The sequence below is a fragment of the Odocoileus virginianus genome, chromosome 6 (genome assembly GCF_023699985.2).
Source record: "Odocoileus virginianus isolate 20LAN1187 ecotype Illinois chromosome 6, Ovbor_1.2, whole genome shotgun sequence".
Lineage (NCBI taxonomy): Eukaryota > Metazoa > Chordata > Mammalia > Artiodactyla > Cervidae > Odocoileus > Odocoileus virginianus.
Window position 1 is genome coordinate 21,556,916 of NC_069679.1, and position 13,296 is coordinate 21,570,211.

Here is a 13,296-nt window from a genome sequence, read left to right on the forward strand (position 1 = left end):
GCTTCAGCATCAGTGGTTGGGGCATAGACTTGGGTTACTGTGATGTTGAATGGTTTGCCTTGAAAATGGACAGAGATCATTCTGTTTTTCTTTTTTTTAATTGAGGGAAAATCGCTTTACAGAATTTTGTTGTTTCTGTCAAACCTCAACATGAATCAACCACAGGTATATATATGTCCTAAGATTGTACTCAAGTGCTGTATTTCAGGCTCTTTTCGTAACAATGAGGGCTACTCCATTTCTTCTAAGGGATTCTTGCCCACAGTAGTAGGTACAATGGTCATCTAAATTACACTCACCCTTTCCCATCCATTTTAGCTCATTGATTCAAAAAATGCCAATGTTCCCTCTTGCTGTCTCCTCTTCAACCATGTCCAGTTTACCTTGATTCATGAACCTAGCATTCCAGGTTCCTATGCGATATTATTCTTTATGGCACTGGGCTTTACTTTCACACTAGACACATCCACAACTGAGCATCATTTCTGCTTTGGCCCTGCTTCTTCATTCTCTCTGGAGCTATTTCTCTACTCTTTTTGCATTAGTTTCAGGTATACAGAAAAGTCATTCAGTTGTACATACATATTCCAGTCTTTTCCAGGTTCTTTTCCCATATGGGTTATTACAAAATATTGAGTAGAGTTCATTTTATACTTTATATATAGTAGTGTCTAATTATCAATCCCAATTCATCCCACACCCCTTCCCCACTTGGTAACCATAAGTTTGTTTTCTACATCTGTGACTCTGTTTCTTCTTTTCAAATAAGTTCATCTGTACCATTTTTTTAGATTGTACATATAAGCAATGTTACATGATATTTGTCTTTTTCTCTATTACTTACTTCATTCTGATAATCTCTAGGCCTATCCATGTTGCTACAAATGGCATGGCATTACTTCTTTCTGTTTTATGGATGAGTAATATTCCTCCATATTTTATATATATATGTATATATGTATATGTATATACACACACATATATGTATACACACACATATGTATATATATATACACAAACATACACCACATACTCTTTACCCATTCCTCTGTCAATGGACATTTGGGTTGCTTCCATATCTTGGATATTGTAAATAGAGCTGCAATGTACATTGGGCTGCATGTATCTTTTCAAATTATGCTTTGTCTGCATATATGCCCAGGAGTGTGATTGCCAGATCATATGGTAGCTCTGTTTTTAGTTTAAGGAGTGCCCATATTGCTCTCAATAGTGGTTGTGTCCATTTATTTTCTCACCAATGATATAGGAGTGTTCTCTTTTCTCCACACCCTCTCCAGCATTTATTTTTTTTTTATAGATTTTTGATGTTGGCTATTCTGACCAGTGTGAGGTGATACCTCATTGTAGTTTTGATTTGTATTTCTCTAATAATAAGTGATGTTGAACATCTTTGTGTGTGCTTTTGGCCATCTGTACATCTTCGGAGAAATGTCCATCTAGATTTTCTTCCCATTTTTTGATTTTTTTTTTTTCTGTTGAGCTGCATGAGCTGTTTGCATATTTTGGAGATTAGTCCCTTGTCAATTGCATCATTTGCACATATTTTCTCCCAATTTCTGGGATGTCTTTTCGTTTTGCTTATGGTTTCTTTGGCTGTGCAAAAGGTTTTAGTTTAATTAGGTGCTATTTGTTCATTTTTGTTTTTATTTTCATTTTTCTAGGAGGTAGATGCAAAAAGATATTGTTATAATTTATGTCAAAGTGTGATCTGCCTATGTTTTCTTCTAAGAGTTTTTATAGTATCTAGTGTTACATGTAGATCTTTTACCATTTTGAGTTTGTTTTTGTGTGTGATGTTAGAGAATGTTCTATTTCATTCTTTTACATGTAGCTCTCCAGTTTTCCCAGCATAGTGTATTGAAAAGACCTCTTTTGTTGTAGATTAATTGACCATAGGTGTGTGGGATTCTTTCCAGGCTTTCCATCCTGTTCCATTCATGTGCGTGTTAATTTCTGTGCCAGTTTCACACTGTTTGGATTACCGTAGCTTGGTAGTGTAATTTGAAGTCAGGAAGTCTGATTTCTTCAGACCTTTGTCCTTTCTTCAGATTACATTGACTACTCAAGGTCTTTCTTGTTTCCATACAAATTTTAAAATTTTTTGTTTTATTTCTGTGAAAAACGCCATTGACAGTCTGATAAAGATTGCATTGACTCTGTAGATTGCTTTGAGGAGTACAGTCATTTTGATAATATTGATTCTTCCTATATATTGGCCTGTAATTTTATTTTTTTTGTGGTATCTTTGTCTGATTTTTTATATCAGGGTAATGGTGGCCTCATAGAATGAGTATGGAAGTGTTCATTCCTCTGCAATTCTTTGGAATAGTTTCAGAAGGATAGGTGTTAACTTCTCTAAATGTTTGATAGAATTTACCTGTGAAGCCATCTGGCCTGCACTTCTGTTTGACAGATGTTAAAATCATAGTTTCAATTTCAGTACTTGTGATGGTCTATTAATATTTTGTAATTCTTCCTGGTTCAGGTTGGAAGTTTGTACCTTTCTGAGATTCTGTCCTTTTTCTCTAGATCATTCATTTTATTGGCATACAATTGTTGGTCATAATCTCTTATGATCCTTTGTATTACTATGGTGTCAGTAGTAACTTCCCCTTTTTCATTTCTAATTTTACTGATTTGACACACTCTTTTTTTCTTAATGAGTCTAATTAAAGCTTTTAGTTTCATTGATCTTTTATATTCTTTTTTTCATGTCCATTTCATTTATTTCTGCTTTGATCTTTTTGGTATCTTTCCTTCTAAATTTGGGTGCTATTTGTACTTCTCTCTCTAGTTGCTTTAAGTGTAAGGTTAGATTGGTTAGGTTCTTTGAGATTTTTCTTGTTTCCTGAGGTAAGATGGTTTTGTTACAAACTTCCCTCTTAGAACTAGTTGTTGCATCCCATAGGTTTGGAATTTTCATGCTTTTGTTTTCATTTGTCTGTAGGCATTCTTTGATTTCTTTAGTGATCTATTGGTTGCTTCAGTTCAGTTCCATTCAGTCACTCAGTCATGTTTGACTCTGTGTGACCCCATGGACTGCAGCATGCCAGGCTTCCCTGTCCCTCACTATCTCCTGGAGCTTGCTCAAACTCAGGTCCATTGAGTCTGTGATGCCATCCAACCACCTCATCCTCTGCCATCCCCTTCTCCTTCTGCTTTCAATCTTTCCCAGCATCAGGGTCTTTTCAAAGGAGTCAGTTCTTCACATCAGGTGGCCAAAGTATTGGAGCTTCAGCTTCAGTTTGAGTCCTTTCAATGAATATTAAGGACTGATTTCCTTTAGAATTGACTGGTTTCATCTCCTTTCAGTCCAAGGACTCTCAAGAGTCTTCTCCAATTAGTTGCTTGGTAGTGTATTATTTCACCTCTATGTGTTTGTGATTTTTATAGTTTTTTTGTAGGTGGTTCCTAATCTCATAGAGTTGTTTGGTTCTTAATTTGACTTCAATTTTCTTAAATCTACCTAGGCTTACTTTATGGGCCAGCATGTGATCAATCTTGGAGAACATGCAACATGTACATTTGAGGAAAATATGTATTCTATGCTTTTGGATGGTATGCTCTATAAATACCAAGTTCATCTTGCCCAATTTGTCATTTAAGGCCTATGTTTCCTTTTGATTTTGTCTGGATCATCTGTCCATTGGTGAAAGGGGGGTGTTAAAGTCCATTACTATTATTGTGTTACTGTTGATTGCACCTTCTATGGCTGTTAGTATTTACATTATACATACTGAGGTGCTCCTATGTTGGGTGCATATATATATATATATATGGTCGCTATCGCTTCTTCTTAGATTGATCCCTTGATTATTGTATAGTGTCCTTCTTTGTCTCTTGTAACAGTCTTTAAATTATATTTTGTTTTATATGAGTATTGTTACTCTAGCTTACTCTAGCTTTCTTTTGATTTCCATTTTCATATAATAACATTTTCTATCTTCTTACTTTCAGTTAGTATATCCCTAGATCTGAAATGGGTCTCTTGTAGACAGCATAAGTAGAAAGTATGTTTTTCTATCCATTCAGCCTGTCTATGTCTTTTGGTTTGAGCATTTAATCTGTTTATGTTTATGGTGTTACCAATAAATATGTTCATATTGACATTTTTGTTCATTGTTTTGGATTTGTAGGTCTTTTTTCTTCCCTTATTTTGTTCTCTTGTGATTTGATTACTATCTTTAGTGTTGTATTTGGATTGCTTTCTTTTGTGTATGTGTGTGTATCTATTGTAGATTTTTGGTTTGTGATTAACAGGAGGTTTTGATAGCGTGTATATATATATATAAACACACACAAGATTGTTTAAATTTGCTGGTGTCTTAATTTCAAATGCATTTCCAGTATCCTGCATTTGTACTCCCCTCACCTGTCTATGGGGTCACACAGAGTCTGGCACAACTGAAGTGACGCAGCAGCAGCAGCAGCAGGATTGCTGATTTTGATATCACATTTGTGTATGAATGTTACCTTTACTCTATGTTTGCCTTTACGAGTGAGCATTCACATTCGTAATTTTCTTGTTTTTGGTTGTGGCTTTTTCTCTTCTGTCTAGAGAAGTTACTTTAGCATTGTTGTAAGCTGGTTTTGTTGTGCTGAATTCTCTTAGGTTTTGCTTGTCTGTAAAGCTTTTGATTTCTCCATCAAATCTGAATAAGAGTCTTGCTGGGCAGCTGATAACTCAGCTGATAACCTTATGGAGATTCCCTTATTTGCTATGTGTTGCTTTTCTCTTGTTGCTTTTAATATTTTCTCTTTGTCTTTAATTCTTATCAGTTTGATTAATCTGTGTCTCACCATGTTCCTCCTTGAATTGATCATGTATGGGACATTTTATGCTTCCTGGACTTGAGTATTTCCTTTCCCATGTTATGGAATTTTTTGCCTGTTACCTCTTCAAACTTTTTCTCAGGCCTATCTCTCTCTGTCTTCCCCTTCTAACACCACTGTAATATGAATGTTGGTATGTTTAATTTTGTCCCAGATGTTTCTTAGACTGTCCTTATTCCCTCCCATTCTTTTTTCATTTCATTACATAGCGGTGATTTCTAACAATCTTATCTTCCAGCTCACTTATTCATTTTTCTGTCTTATTTATTCTATCGAGTCCTTCTAGTTTATTTTTGTTATTTTATTTGTCACCTTGTTTATCCTTTAAATCTTCCAGTTTTTGGTAAACATTTCATGTGTTTTGTCAATCTGTGCCTCAATTCTTTCTTGAGATCTTGGGTTAGCTTTACTATCATTACTCTGAATTCTTTTTCAGTAAGATTGCCTATCTCCACATCACTTAGTTTTTATTCTGAACTTTTATCTTGTTCCTCTTTCTGTAACATATTTCTCTGCCTTCTCATTTTGTTTCACTTTGTCTGACTTTCTGTGTTTGTGGCCTCTATTCCTCAGGCTGTAGGATTATTTTTCCTGTTACTTCTAGTGTATGCCCCATAGTGGATGAAGTTTAGTTCAGTCACTCAGTCATGTCCCAACTCTTTGCAACCCCATGAACTGCAGCATGCCAAGCCTCCCTGTCCATCACCAACTCCCAGAGTCCACCCAAATTCATGTCCACTGAGTCGGTGATGCCATCCAACTATCTCATCCTCTGTTGTCCCCTTCTCTGCCTGCCCTCAATCCCTCCCAGCATCAGGGTCTTTTCAAATGAGTCAACTCTTCGCATCAGGTGGCCAAAGTACTGCAGTTTCAGCTTCAACATCAGTCCTTCCAATGAACACCCAGGACTGACCTCCTTTAGGATGGACTGGTTGGATCTGCTTGTAGTCCAAGGGACTCTCAAGAGTCTTCTCCAGCACCACAGTTCAAAAAATCAATTCTTTGGTGCTCAGTTTTCTTTATAGTCCAATTCTCACATCCATACATGACTACTGGAAAAACCATAGCCTTGACTAGACAGACCTTTGTGGACAAAGTAATGTCTCTGCTTTTTAATATGCTGTCTATGTTGGTCATAACTTTCCTTCCAAGGAGTAAGCATCTTTTAATTTCATGGATGCAATCACCATCCGCAGTGATTTTGGAGCCCCCAAAAATAAAGTCAGCCACTGTTTCCACTGTTTCCCCATCTATTTGCCATGAAGTGATGGGACTGGATGCCATAGCTTTGACTAGACAAACCTTTGCTGGCAAAGTAATGTCTCTGCTTTTTAATATGCTATCTAGGTTGGTCATAACTTTCCTTCCAAGGAGTAAGCGTCTTTTAATTTCATGGCTGCGGTCACCATCTGCAGTGATTTTGGAGCTCAAAAAAATAGTCTCTCACTGTTTCCATTGTTTCCCCATCTATTTGCCATGAAGTGATGGGACCAGATACCATGATCTTAGTTTTCTGAGTGTTGAGTTTTAAGCCAACTTTTTCACTCTCCTCTTTTACTTTTATCAAGAGTCTCTTTAGTTCTTCCTCACTTTTTGCCATAAGGGTGGTGTCATCTGTGTACCTGAGGTTATTGATATTTCTCCTGGCAATCTTGATTCTAGCTTGTGCTTCCTCCAGCCCACTGTTTCTTATGATGTATTCTGCATATAAGTTAAATAAGCAGGGTGACAATATACAGCCTTGATATACTCCTTTTCCTATTTGGAACCAGACTGTTGTTCCATGTCCAGTTCTAACTGTTGCTTCCTGACCTGCATACAGGTTTCTCAAGAGGCAGGTCAGGTGGTCTGCTACCCCCATCTCTTTCTGAATTTTCCACAGTTATTGTGACCCACACAGTCAAAGGCTTTTGCATAGTCAATAAAGCAGAGGTAGATGTTTTTCTGGAACTCTCTTGCTTTTTTGATGATCCAGTGAATGTTGGCAATTTGATCTCTGGTTCCTCTGCCTTTTCTAAAACCAGCTTGAACATCTGGGAGTTCACAGTTCATGTATAGCTGAAGCCTGGCTTGGAGAATTTTTAGCATTACTTTACTAGCGTGTGAGATAAGTGCAATTGTGCGGTAGTTTGAGTATTCTTTGGCATTGCCTTTCTTTGGGATTGGAATGAAAACTGACCTTTTCCAGTCCTGTGGCCACTGCTGAGTTTTCCAAATTTGCTGACATATTGAGTGCAACACTTTCACAGCATTATCTTTTAGGATTGGAAATAGCTCAACTGGATGAAGTTGACTTAGGGGTTTATGCAGGCTTCCTGGTGAGAGAGACTGGTGCCTGTCCACTGGTGGGAAGACCTGGATCTTGTCCCTCTTGTTGGCAATGGCGTGTCAAGGAGTGTGCTTAGAGCTAGCTGTGGGGTCAGGAGGACTTGGGCAGCCTCTCTGCTAATGGGTGGGGCTGTGTTTCCACCCTGTTGGTTGTTTTGCCTGAGGCATCTCAGCACTGGAGCCTGCAGGCTATTAGGTGGGGCTAGGTCTCAGTGCCAAAATGGTGGCCTCCAGAAGAACTCACACTGATGAATGTTCACTGGGTCCTCTGTCAGCAGTGTCCTTGCCCCCATGGTGAGCCATGGCTGGCCTCTGCCTCCCCCAGAGACTCTTTAAGATCCATAGGTGGTCTAGCTCATGATCCTAGAGTCAGTGCTTTGCTCTGGGTTCCAGTGCACATAAAACCTGCGTGAGCCCTCTAAGAATGGGGTCGCTCTTTCCCTGTACTGTGCTTAGTCACTCAGTGTGTCTGACTCTTTGTGACTCCATGGCCTGTGGGCCACCAGGCTCCTCTGTCCATTGGGATTCTCCAGGCAAGAATCCTGGAGTGGGTTGCCATGCCCTCCTCCAGGGAATCTTCCCAACCCAGGAATCAAGCCCAGGTCTCCCTCATTGCAGGAGGATTCTTTATTGTCTGAGCCACTGGACAAGCCCATCCTTACCTGACTTTAGTACAAGTCTGGTCTCCAGTTTCATGTTAAAAAACCTATCACCTAAAGACATTTTACATTTGAGGGAAGACACACCCTTGCATGCAATTCCTAGATGAGATCCCCATAATTTTGCTTTCTAGGAAGGAAGCTGCTTTAGTTAAGACAACATATCCAACAACATTTGGCTGTTAAATCTCAAGTTTTTTGAGCATGGGTCACCATGTTCTGTGTGAAGTGTCATGAAAGTGAATTCTTTCTAGAACCATTTTAAAATAGAGATCCCATACAGCACTATTATTACAGCAGGTGTCTTTTAAATAAACAAAAAATTTCCAAAGTGCTGCAGTTTGAACACCACTTATAGTTTTTTATTCTCTGGAGACTCCATTCTGCAGGAGCCCCCAGCAGGGCTGTCCCCATGTAGGTGTGAAATTGGGATGGGCTGCCCCATGGGCTTCACAACTCTGACCTCCCACACACCATCAGCATTTTTCCAACTCAGTGAACACATGTGACCCTGAAAAGCCTGAGGTGCCCCGAAGCTGCGCCACACCCTGGTCCACATGAAATGCCCAGGGGGTAATAACCGGAGACCCCGTGATGCCCTCCATGAATACAGCCCAAGGGGTCTTTGAAGGCCTTAGGAAAGGTCTCTTTCCTCTAATCTTATAAAATTCCTGCACAAAAGCTCTGCTAGCCTTCAAAGCCAAGTTCTCTGGGGGCTCTTCCTGATGTCAGACTGCCATGCTGGAGAGAATGACATGGAGCTCAGAACCCTCACTCCTGTGGGAGAACCTCTGTGATAGAATTATTTTCCAGATTGTGGGTCACCCTCCCCATGGGTATGGGAGTCGATTATATCACAAAAATGCCTCTCCTAGCTTCTCATTGCTGCTGCTTCTTTAGATATAGGATATAGTTTTTGGTAGGTTCAAAATTTTTTGTCAATTATTCAGAGCTGTGAGTTTGGTGTTTTCATGAGAGGAGGTTAGTTCAAGTCCCCCTATTCTGCCATGCTGTCTCCACCCTCCATCGGTTATATTCCTTTATGTGGCTAGATTCATTCTCCCTTCTTCACTGATCTGCTCTGTCCTAGGGTCCACAAATTGCAGTCATAGGCTCCTGCAACAAAGGTCCTCCACAACATGGCATCAACCATAGCAGCCTTATTTCCCACAATGCTTCAAACATGGTCTGTACCACAATAGGCCCGTGCCTTTATGCCTTTTATTCTCTGTGTGTATAAGGCCTGCCTTAGCTGTATCTACCTGCTAAAATTAACTGCATTTCAAAATTTATCTCAGTCACTACCTTTTTCATGAAGTCTCTTATCTCATTACCCCAGTGCAATTTTTCCTTCCTACATTCTCTTTGAGAATTAGTATGGTAAGTCCTAAAAATATGACTTCTAGAATTACAGAGAACTTAACTGAAACATGGCTCTATCATTTATATGCTGTATGACTATGTTAAATGTTATGCTGGCCAAAGCACAGGGTACCCAGGAGGAGTACATATCCTTGGGAGCAAAGGTCAAGGATGGCTTCCTTGAGAAAATGACATTTAAGCTGATAATTATAGATCAAATGGAACTGTCAAGCAAAGAAGGGAGAGGTGGAGGGAATATTCATCTGTAAGCTGACATCTAATAAATGTTTAAGGTGTGATTACTATGTAAAAAGAAAGCAAGTGAATCCAGTGACCTAGTATGGGATATAGACATATCCAAGAAACCATCCCAGCTTTTAAGAAGATTTGGTATGATATAGGAGGAAAGCATGTACATAATTTTCTGAGGTACTGGGAGGCATGTGATAAATACCATGCAAGTGATTAAGTAAGTATACTTAAGAACTCAAAAACAGGAGGCCTCATCTGTATCTGGGGCAACTAAGAAAATCATCGTAAAAGTGGTAGCATTTGAGCTGGCTTTTAGAATAACTGAGTTGTGTAGTATTTTAAGAAGACTAATTAGATTATTGAGAAGGTGACTAGAATAGGAAAAAAATAGGAAATTTTTGTGATACTAAAGAGAGTTTGAAACTGAGCTTATCTGAATCCCTACAACCAGAAGATAGAATGACACAAAGACCATGTAGAATGTGGGGTGTTAGGAACGTCCTCGTGGAGCTATAAGAAAAGCAGATTAATGTGCTGATTCTTCTTCTTCCTACTCATGCACCAGTCCACATGGCATCCTCTGCTCTGCTTGGTGCCCTAGTTGGCGGACCTTTACAGAAGTGTCAGTCACTTGGGCTCCCTTGCGCCCTGACTTCCGGCTGAGCTCAACCAGTGGGAAGTCTCAGCAGGAGGATAACATGTTTGGGATCTATCTTCCTGCCCTCTGCCTGCTTTGGCATCACTACTCTAGAAACAGTTATCCCTCTATGACTCCAGCTCTATGAGCTCAGGAAAGCTGTTTTCTCACTTGCTCCTTAAGCAGTAGGAATGTTCATTGTTTCTTCTGTTGCTGGTTTCTGGGTTCCTCACCATTCTTCATTTTTTCTTTTGGCCATGCCTACGCCTCTAAAAGGTTACCTTTCATAAGAGTGTCTTCATTTGAATGATCTGGGGAAAATTCTGTTTTGTATCAATAACCAGACTTACCCAATGAAACACTAATGGGTAAATAAGATGTTTTATAGAAAATAAACCAAATTAAAGAAAGCTGAGAGCCAAAGAATTGATGCTTTTGAACTTGGAGAAGACTCTTGAGAGTCCCTTGGACTGCAAGGAGATCCAACCAGTCCATCCTAAAGGAGATCAGTCCTGGGTGTTCATTGGACAGACAGATGCTGAAGCTGAAACTCCAATACTTTGGCCACCTGATGCAAGGAGCTGACTCATTTGAAAAGACCCTGATACCGGGAAAGATTGAGGGCAGGAGGAGAAGGGGATGACAGAGGATGAGATGGTTGGATGGCATCACCAACTCAATGGACATGGGTTTGGGTGGACTCCAGGAGTTGGCCTGGCGTGCTACGGTTCATGGGGTCACAAAGAGTCAGACACGACTGAGCGACTGTACTGTACTGTATTATCTAATACATGTTTATTTACTTTTAAACATACTGATATTTTTTTGAGGACAAAAACCTTTAGTGTCATCTTTACTCTTATTTTTAAGTGTAAGGATCACACCTGGGATTGGAGGTGACTTGGTATAGAGACGTGAACAAGGATGGGAAAATAAGAGAGGACAGGCATCAAAGCAAACTTGGGCCTACTTTATATTGTTCTTCAGTGCCATATTTTACCTTGAGTTTGAGTTGTTGATTTTAGAAGAGACTGAGGGAGAAAATCAGGAAAACCTGGCTGGAGCACAGGGCTAGTGACTGCCTGATACTCCAAGGATTCTGTACTATGTAATGCACTAAGCAGATGATTCTATTTGACGGAGCAACACACACTTCCTTACTTGTTTGCTTTGGGTAATTTTTAGGACTCAAATCTTCTGTGAAAAAAATAAGTCACTTATCATTAAATAAGAACTCAGAAGTCCCATTAGTTTTTCAAGAGACCTATTTTAGCTTGTTATATAACCCTGTCAGACTTTTCTGCTTATGGCAGTTTGAGGACCTGGTGGCATTCTTTTTTTTTTTTTTTTTTTTGGTCTCTTTTTACATTTTATCTACATCTTATATTCTGTGGCAACTTTCTGAACTTGGGAAACCTCTTTAATAATTCAGACTGATTAGCAAAGGCCTAGGGTCCTGGTTCCTGTCCTGTTACTGAGAGAGGTCGCTTCAGACACCTGGGAAGCCTAGAAATTCATGATGGAAGTAATGAGGCCCCCAAGAAACACTGGAATGAGACTATAGCCTCTGGCATTTTGGAGTATGGGGTAAAGGCTTCTTCGATACACACTTGCAGCTCTGAGGGCATCTCAGGCTCCCAGAAACCTCTTGAGTTCTCTCTGGTCTCAGACTGCAGCCCTGGGACCAAGAATTGTCCTTAAGTGACTGAATAAAAGTGTGCTCCGTTTCATCTCTCCTCTGCTACAAACCAGGAATGGGCAAGCCATCCTTCCTTCAGTCTCTCTAGTTGCTCTAGTCTGTGTGTTTCTTTCTCTATAATCAGTCTGGATTTGATCACATCTGAAAACCCTACGTAATGTATGCCAAGCACATTTGTATTCATTTGCATGTAAATCATCACAGATGATGCTTTATAAAGATTTCTAAGATGCCTCTTAATAAGCGTTTTCAAACCTTCTTTATTTTTCTGTAAGCACTCTCTTTAATCTCAAGCTCTGGAAGGTTTGAATTTGGTTTGAAATGGCAAGCCCAGGAATTTTGAGTAGGTTCTGACAGTCCTGAGTTCTCCAAGTCCCACTTTTCATCTGTCAGAAGTTGACTCAGAATCCCTCGGCCAGACGGATGCGGAGTCCCAGCTGTCAACTCATGTCTCCCACTGGTACTTTATACTCATTGGCTTTAAAAACAAAAGTGTTTTCTTGTTTTAAATGTTCATTTACAAACCATTTCTCCTCTCTCGAGTCTCTGCAATGTTCCCACTGAGGCCTTTATGCTCCCAGGGGAATTTTCTGTGGTTTCGGGATAAATAAAAAGGGGGGTAGAAGAACAACCCTCCTCTGATAAGCTGTCTCAGCTGACAAGCCCTTCCCCTCAGACCCATACACTTAGATCAATGAACATTTCACAGGCTTAACCAGTTATCTTCAACAGAAGACAAGGCCATTATGTAACCACACATACAAAGAGGTATGCAATATGAAAAAATGCTTCCCACAAATTTTAAGTAGGAAAAAATGTGAGTTTCCTACCTTATGCAATTCCATAGAAATACCCTTCTCATTCAATTCTTCTTTAAACCAGTCATTCACTTTGTTATTGTTTCTGTACAATTAAAAAATTCCACTAGCCAACTCTTTTAAACCTTGTCCTCATTTGTCCTATATAGTTTTCTATATGCATATATTCTATATTCATAAACACAACTCAAATATGCAATTGGAAATTTTCTCATTAGAAACATTTTAGAATATTGTATGAGTATTTAGCTGAATTCAAACATATATGAAACTTGAGTTTTTGTAGGGTCACTGTTACATTGACCTTTTATGATATATATTGTCAGGCTTTCCTGCATGTGGTCCACAAATATATGCTGAATGAATGAATACGATGATTGAAACATACCGTTTTATAAATTTTTAAAGTATAGTTTAAATATTAGTAGAAATATGTTCTGTTTAGGTATCTGAACTGGCTAGAACACAAGTAATAATGATTATATCAGTAAAAATAATTTAAATTATTAATAATTAATAATTATGTAGCTAATACTTTATGGCTCACAAAATTCTTACATATACAGTTTTGTACAGTTTCACTTTTCATCTCGAGATAGTGATTCAATTTTTTGCAAGCTATATTTGTCTTCATGTTAAAGGTATCCAGTTATCTTTACTTCCAAGATGTAATTGTGGAATTATTGT